Below are 8,537 nucleotides of genomic sequence, written 5' to 3'. Positions count from 1 at the left end.
AGCTATTTTTGAGACAAGCTTGCCAACATTAATTCAGAGACTGTAAGATGGAATAAGCAGATATGGGGATTACTGAATGCCACATGACAGGTGTAATAGTGGGAAACATGACTTGAAAGAGCTAATAATACACACACACACACACACACACACACACACATGAGAGAGAGACAGAGAGAGACAGAGAGAGACAGAGACAGAGACAAGACACACACAGAGAGAAATGATGAAGTAAACTAGCCTTGAAATTGCCTGTAGCAATGACTGTGACCAAGGGAAGCTGTTACAGGAAAAAAAAAAAGAAAGACATAAAAATGTTCTTCAGATGCCCAACAAATCTCTGTGAGTTCAAGGCCAACCTGGTCTATATAGTGAGTTCCAAGACAACCAGGGCTACACAGAGATATTTTTCTTTTCTTTCTCCTTTCCTTCTTTATTCCCTTTCTTCCTTTCTATTTCTTTTATGGGAAGAGTGTGAATTCAGCCTCCCCCTGCCACAAATCATGCAGTGGAGTTCACCACACTTAGGAAAACCACATTGCACATCCAGAATGCAATGGTTGAGTCTTGGCCCTGGGAAACCCACCTTTGTGATCCTGGTATGGCCCCTGCTGGGTAAACATGACCCTGTCTTTAAAAGAAAATAGTGTCCAAGAAGAACATTGGAGGTCAGTGTCTTGGCAGAATGTCAGTTTCATTGCATATGGTTCAGCTGTGTGAGCTTTCCTGACACTTAGGGAGGCCTGAGCAAGGCTAGGAAAGACACAGGGAAATGCTGAGACACTTAGCATCTAGCTGTTGTGGTAAGCTCCTTATACCCTAGAGTGCAAAGGTCAAGGAAGGGTAATGGTTTTCCCAGAAACAAGTGGGATTGGCTGCCTATAATGAGGATCTTGGATCAGGCAAGTACACTCCAATTATTTTTTTACTTCCCCCTTCTAGCCTCCTGCTAGATCCTTTCATAAGTAAGACCTAAATGAATGTGAGCTGCCACAGGGCCTGTGTAGACCATCCCGTAGGAGTCAGTCACTAGGACACAGTTCAGAGCAGACGGTTAGAGATGGGTGTGAGGTGAGGAGGCAGCTGAAGAACAATATGCTTATCCTGGGAGGCTTCCTGGAAGAGTTACATTTGAATTGATACTGGGGATGCTGGGGAATAATTCTTTTGTGCACTTTGAAGATGTAATGCTCTCATTTTTAATAAAAAAAAACTGATTGGCTGATGGTTCTGCAGGATTTTGAGGGCAGAGAGAATGCTGTGGAGAAGGGTGGAGTCAGAGGAGACACCAAGAAATTCAGAGAGTGCAGGATGGGAAATACGTAGACGAGGTAAATGAGCTTGGGGCAGCATGTAACTTAGTAGAAGTGGGTTAATTTAAGTTATAAGAGCTTGCTAAAAACAAGCTTAAGCTACTGGATAAGCATTTATAATTAATATTAGGTCTCTGTGTGGTTCTTTGGGGAGTGGCTGGCAGGACAGAAAAGTTCGCCTACACCCTGTCTTCTGGATATGAGTGGAAGGGAAGAAGGAGAAGAGAGACCAGACAGATAGAGCATACCCTGTTTAAAAGCATGGCTGAGACGGGAAACTACAATCTGTTTTTTATCAATGTGCTGTGAACTGTGGAGAAGGAGGGGATAGACTATTGCGGTACAAGTGTATCTTCTCACCAGCTTTCTTTCTCAGCTTGACAAGTATATAAATGGATACATGTCAGGGAAGCAAAGCCTGGGGACTGGGGAAGAGATGTAGTGGGTGACATGCTTTCTGTGAGAGTTTGAGTACCTGAGACTGGGTTCCGTGTAGAACTCTGTAAGAAACTGACTGTCATTCAGGACAGCAATCCTGGTGCCTGGCGGATGAGGGAGAGACAGATAGTTGCTGGAGGCTTTCTGGCCAGCCAAACTAGCCAAAAATTAAAAGGGAAGCCTCAAGTTTAGGGAAATACCCAATCTCAAAAGACAAGCTGGAGAGCAAAAGAGGGACACACCTGGCATCAGTCTTTGTCCCCTACCCACCCCCCCGCCCCAGGCATGCATGAGCACACACAGGCATGTACACATACATGCATACATGCACACATGAATGCGTGCACACAGGCATGAAAGCAAGCATCCCAGACTTACTGTTGTGTTCATTACTTTTGTTTAGAAGGGAGCATTTTATTAGCGTGTTCATTCCTTTTTTAAGGAGGGAACTTTTTTATGTGCTCATGGTTTTGGAAGGGTTTAGTCAATCTGGTAAAGAAAGCATGACTCAGCTGCTTAGTTCATGGCAGTGGGCATATGTAGGATTGGCCTTTCATGTCATGGGAGACAAGAAAGAAGGCAAGGGGTGGGGAGAAACAGGGTCCAGGCATAACTTTGTAAGGGCCTCTGATGGGGGATGTTCTCTGTATGCTGTGACTATGTGTTTCTCTTATTGGTTGAAAAATAAAGCTTTTGGGCCAATGGACAGGTAGGATTTAGCCTAGACAGAGGAGACAGGTCTCCTTTTTATAGGACTCCCTTAGAGAACTAATTCTATATGCTGAACTTTGTCTCTTATAGTTCCACTGATTAGCAAAATAGTTCTACCAGGTTGAGGTCAAGCAGTCAAAGCAGGGACCTTCTTGGGACAGTTTAGATTCAGAACAACAATACTGCTCGAAGTCCTGAGTCAGTCTGCAGACTTTCTAAGAGACAACATCTTGGGGTTCAACCTTTAATCCAACAACTTAGGGAGTTCTCCCTCATATACCAAATTGTGCAGTAATGCCTGTTACTCTGCTGTCTGAGTCAGTTGAGGGTACAGCAATGAACTATTATGGGCTGGCTAGCCATTAACACCAAGCATGTTGTTATTGTTCTGGGAACTGAGCAGTCCATGATCTAGGAAATAGCTGATCTGGTGTCTGGAGAGGATATGGTCTCTGCTCCACAGATATTTCATTCTACTAGGTCCTCACATGGTAGAAGGGTCAGAGCACTCTCTAGAATCTCATTTATATAAGGGCAACAATACCACTTATGAAGGTCACACTTGCATGGCCAAATCACACCCCAGAGGCCCCATTTATTAACACTGTCATGTCAGAGTTTAGGATTTCAACCTATGAAGTTCAGGAGGACACATAGATTTGCTCCATCAGGCCCTTCCCTTCTTATCTAGGGTCTTAAGTTATAATTGTCTCAGGACATTGTTGTAGAAAGTCAAGATCTTCTGAGAAGTTCAAACTAAACTCTGAGCACGAAGATCCCATAGGTTTACCTGGGCATGGTAATATAAACCTTCAATCCTAGCTAGGACAGCAGAGGCAGGTGCATCTCTGTGAGTTTGAGGCCAGCCTGGCCTACTTAGTGAGTTCCAGGTCAGCAAATGCTATATGAAATATCTTGTCTCAACAGACCTCAAATCAAACCACCCCCCCCACAAAAAACCATATAGGATTCTATAGCTTTGTATAGTCCTACTATAAAATGCATTAGAGAAGTTCTCCTTATAAACACCAGCTGTAGTTCTATCATTCCACGTCCATGATGAGATCTAATATAGGTCACAACTAGTGCAGAACACATATTGCCCAGCAGAGAAATAACAATTTCTTTTTATTTTTCCACCTGTTCCTTTATCCCAGTGGTGTTCAACTTGTGGGTCACAACCCTTTTGGGGGGTCCAATGACCCATTCACAGAAGTCACCTCAGACCTTCAGAAAACACAGATATTTACATTATGATTCATAATAGTGGCAAAATCACAGTTAGGAAGTAGCAACAAAAATAATTTTTGGTTGGGGGTCACCACAACAGGGGGAACTGTATTAAATGGTCACAGCCTTAGGCAGGTTGAGAACCACTGCTCTATTCATTCTGAGCCTGCCACACCAATGGTCTTTCTTGACTGCTTTCTTTCTGCTGCTTGCCTTCCTACAATCGTTAATGGCTATTCAATTGGAACGAACAATTTCAAGCACATGGCATACATTAATTATGTAACTATCACACCACCCTTTTAAGAAAAGATACTTTCACTATTACTGGTATACAGCTAAGGAAAACCACACACATCTCCAGGTATCTTCTCCCGAGGAAGTGTAGAGCTAGAATTCGATATCATTCTGACCCAGCGTACCCACTGTTCACATTTTACACTGTGTCTTGCACTGTTTTCCACTTGTGGCCACTTCACTAGCCTGCTTTTCTTCCTTCTAGGATTTTCCTTTCATATAAGATCTCTTCATTTCCTTTCTAAATTACTGAGCACTTCTTTCTCAGGGCACAATTTCTGAAGCTCAGATATTTCTTGAATCTCATTGTTCTGAGCTCTGTCTTTGTTATTGGTAGAAGTCTTCCCGTAGCCTCAGTACCAGCTGCCACCAGGCTCATGTGATGTTCTTATTATTTATCTTTTCTGAGTGCCTTCCTCTATTCTTTCTGAACCCACAGAATTAATGGTTTGTGGTTGGGCTGGTTTGGGGTCCATACCCAGAAGTCCTACCCTGTTTGCTCAGAACTGTTTAGGTGATGCCTTCTTATCTAGTACTATAGGTAGTAGTGCCCTTTCTCGTGTGTAACCATGTCTAAGTGCAGAGGATGACTTCCATGTTTATTCTTCCTGTAAGATTATCTGCATGAAATGAGAAATTCCTCAACCTCTCTCCTCACAAAGAGCTTGAAAAGTGTGGGAGGACCCAAGATTTCTGACAATAGAACTATGTATTGGAAGTTGGTACCCACAACAAGTATGCATTGGCCTGGCTATTCTCAAAATACAGAGTGAAGGCAATAGTTTTCATCTCCCCTTTAAAAATTAGTTCTAGCTACAAATGTTATTAAAGACTTACTCAACTGATAATGACATAGCTGAACGTCATTTGCTTTTGTTGTTGTTATTGCTATGACTAAATACCTGACAATTTAAAGCAGGAAGAGTTCACTTTGGTTCCCAGTTTGAGGAGATGCAGCCGTCATGGAGGGAAAACTCAAGAGTATGCAGCTGATGTCTTTAAACAGGGGCCAGACAGGAAACAGAAATGGACTATGAAACCCCAAGGATGATCCCCCAGTTACCCATTTCCTCCAGCAAAGCTCCACCTCCAAAATGTTCCACAACCTTCCAAACATCACCAATTATTGAAACAGATGAACTCACAGGAGCATTTCACATCAAATGTGCTGGGACTTGGTTGTAAATTGATAAAATTACAGTAGTAGAGCAACTAACCCCTCACTGGTGGAAACACCTTCTCTTGGTAGAGAAAGAATAACAGATGCAGCTATGGCCACTTTGAAGCCATCCAATCTTTTCTCTCTTCATGAGAAAGAGAAGACCTGTACAAAGCATCCTCTAGGCTTAGCAGTGTAGCTACTTGGGCTGGACCATGAAATGCTCCAGGATGAGGCTCAGAGGAAGGAATCCCTTGACTTGACAGAGCTGGGAGCTTTGTCCTGTGACTCCAAAGCTGCAGTTGGCTCTTTGATAAAATTCCTCAACCTCTCTCCTCACAAAGAGCTCACTTCAAAGCCTGCCCAGCAATCCAGGGTAAAGCCTTGGGGGTGCAAGACCAGGACATAGAACAAAGAGGGTCCTCCTGGGTTATAGAATTGTGTGTTATAGAAATGTGTAACAGGCCCTATCCCAAAGGATATGATAGACTCTGATGACCCTCTTTGGAAGACCTCACCCTCCCTAGGGAACAGAAAGGATATGTGATAAGTAGGGTTTTAGTTGGGGGGGGTGGTAGGGGAGGAAGGGAGGGAATGGGAACTGGGATTGACATGTAAAACAATCTTGTTTCTGATTCAAAAAATGTGTGTCAGAAAGGGGCCTCTTGGTCTGATTTGTTGGCTTTCCCCCCAGTAGATCTTTAAAAAAAAATAATTCTTTGGAAAAGGGATGGCTAGGGGCAGGTGGGGGGGGGAGGGGAGGAAGAGGGAGAAGGGATTGACATCTGAAGCAAGCTTGTTCCTAATTTGAACTAATAAAATAAAAAAAATAATTCTTGGAATTTCTCATTGTTGGGTCTTGTAGGTGAATGGACTGGAAGGAGCAGTGAACAAAAACTGTGAACCATACATCATTAAGTTTCTGTGAGAGAAAGTGAAAAAAAAAAGCAACAACTTCTCTCTGAAGTGATTTTAAAGGTCAAATGTCCTCGGTGTATTGGCCTTGTCCCTGATTATTATAAATATAAAATGTCATTTTGAGGGATAAGAGCTGGGCACAGCCACATGGCATTCTGGAAGCATGAGAGTCAATGTAAAGAATATTGCCAAGGGCTAGGGAGGAGATGGAAGAAGAAAAGCAAAGAGGAAAAAGTTGCTGCAAGGTGGCCTGGAGGAGAAAGAATCAGAAACAGATAATCTGGGCAAGTAGGTGAGCAGACAGTAGAGATAGAAGAAAGGAGGATGAATGCACATGGGATGAGCATGGCTCAGGGCTGACTTGACCTGGGGACAGAGAGGCTGAGCCCAGAAGGGGTGTATGGAATGCCAGAGATTTGTCATGAAGACACTGGCATTGACCTCTAGTACATACCCCGTCTAGCTCCTCAGGAGCCCAAGGGCTCATGATAATACAAAGGAAGAGAGGAGAATGTGGCCATTATGGAGCTGATGGGTGGCTGAGTGCTCCTAAGAATTGTGTTTGAATTTTCTTTTGAAGAGTCTTTCTACTCGGAACCTCTTTACATTTGAGTCTTTGCCAACCAGTGCTGGACCAGGGAGCTCTCAGAGCAGCACAGGCACAGCAGATAGGAAACATTTAAGCATACAGAGGGCACTGGAAAAGCTGTTCAAACTCAAGTGACTTTGAATGTGATACCCTGATTATCTACTAGAGGGAATTATAAGAAGTAAATGGCAAGGCATATAGGGGAGTTTGGAATGAGGAATCTCCGGAAAGCCCCATTAAGCCTGAGAGGGCTTATTAGAGATGCTACCCAATGCTTGGATTCAAAGCTACATTTAACCCGACTTCTTTCATTCTTCTGAGTTTTCTGTTGAGCCCTGGAGAAGGAGGGGGGATTTCATAGCAGGATAGAGTTGTATTTCCTAATTCCTGGATTAGCATTAGCGTATTAATGAGATCTCTATCAGGGCCTACTGTGGTTGTAGGGAGCCTGGTTTGGATTCTTTTGCCCTTTTGATATTTCTTAAGACTCGGGAATCTTTTCAATTAAAAAATATATATGCATTTACATGGTATCTACTCTAGGGCCAGGATGGGCTTAGCATGTTATACTCAAGACATGGTTTAGAGAAACAGAGTTTAATGAAAAGGTCTGTTTAAATAGCACTACCCTCAGAGATAAAGAGATAGGATAGTCACAGTATCCTGGTTCTCATTTCTACCATTTTGACCCCTCTGACTTTCCATACTCTTCTGAAACATGCACACATGCATGCATTTATATGGGGGGCAGCAGAGTCTAGCTCTACTGACTCCCTGCCAAGGATCAGTTCGTTGCCTCAGTGAAAGGACTTCGAAAATTTCTATCTAAGAAATACAGAATGAGTTAACATGTACATTGTTCAAATCTTGTTCTTTATTCTTCTCCCCCTGTGCTGTAAGGTTTCCAACTTACATACACACAGACAAACAAAGACAATTCTCTGAACTTAAATTGATCACAGTTAAAGCAGATAAGAGCTTGTCCTGAGTGACACTGTCAGCATCTTGTATCCACGGGGAAGCATGGCTAGGAGGATGCCCAGGAAGCACTAAGAGGCAAAAAGGCTGATTTAGGAGGCTTTAAATTCTAAGAAGGGAGAAAGGGAGTTGGTACATGATACTACATTCCTAGGTTAAAATCATGTATTGATAAACTGAGGTGAGATTAGGTACAGGCAATTAATAGCTTTTTTAGGGCAGAGCAGAGGTTAACTGAGGTTAGCACCTAAGGGGCAGATTAGGGCACCCAATCTCCTTATCAGGAAAGACTAAGAATCAAACAAGCTGGACATGCTTCCTCTATCTTGAAGGCCTGGAATGTGATCCATACGAAGGACTCCTCTCCTGACCAAATGCCCTGTCAAATAGAAGGTAATTTCAGGGAGCTGGCTTCTAAGTCTATCCCAGGGAAGGAAGCAGTTATTAGACTGTGGGAACCAAGGTTATTAACTGAGTGACTAAATTTCTCACTGGAGGTCCCACAGAGTGTGGGGGAGAAGTGATCTAATATACCAGTACATGAGATACAATCATGAGATTACATATACACATGATATAAGATTGCATACAAAAATGAAGGTATTGGGGAGACATCAAGCTACTTCAGCAATAGTGAGCAACAGTTTTCAGAGGTGATGGTCCTGCAGACCTTGTCTGGACAGAATTGATCTGATTGTAACCTTCTGTAACTCTCATGGCCCCTGACACATGTATGCATGCACATACTTGTACACATGTGAGGGGTAGGGAGAGAATGTCCTTAGTGTACATGAAGGAAAGATTTCAAGAACCCTTGTGAATTGCCAAAGTCTGCAAACGTTCTACTGCATTGGTGCAATTGCCTACTCTTGGCATACAGTCTACACACATCTTCCCATGGCCT

General features: G+C 43.0%; 1 non-coding gene across 1 annotated transcript; it reads right to left on the bottom strand.

Moving 5' to 3' along the window:
• Positions 1-463: 463 nt before the first annotated feature.
• LOC113832739 lies at positions 464-623 on the bottom strand. Its single transcript, XR_003480185.1, has one exon. It is a non-coding gene; the product is annotated as a U1 spliceosomal RNA (small nuclear RNA).
• Positions 624-8,537: the final 7,914 nt, after the last annotated feature.

The sequence above is a fragment of the Cricetulus griseus genome (assembly GCF_003668045.3).
Source record: "Cricetulus griseus strain 17A/GY chromosome 1 unlocalized genomic scaffold, alternate assembly CriGri-PICRH-1.0 chr1_1, whole genome shotgun sequence".
Lineage (NCBI taxonomy): Eukaryota > Metazoa > Chordata > Mammalia > Rodentia > Cricetidae > Cricetulus > Cricetulus griseus.
Note: the sequence above shows the minus strand (reverse complement) of the source record. Positions and strands in the feature narration are given on the sequence as shown.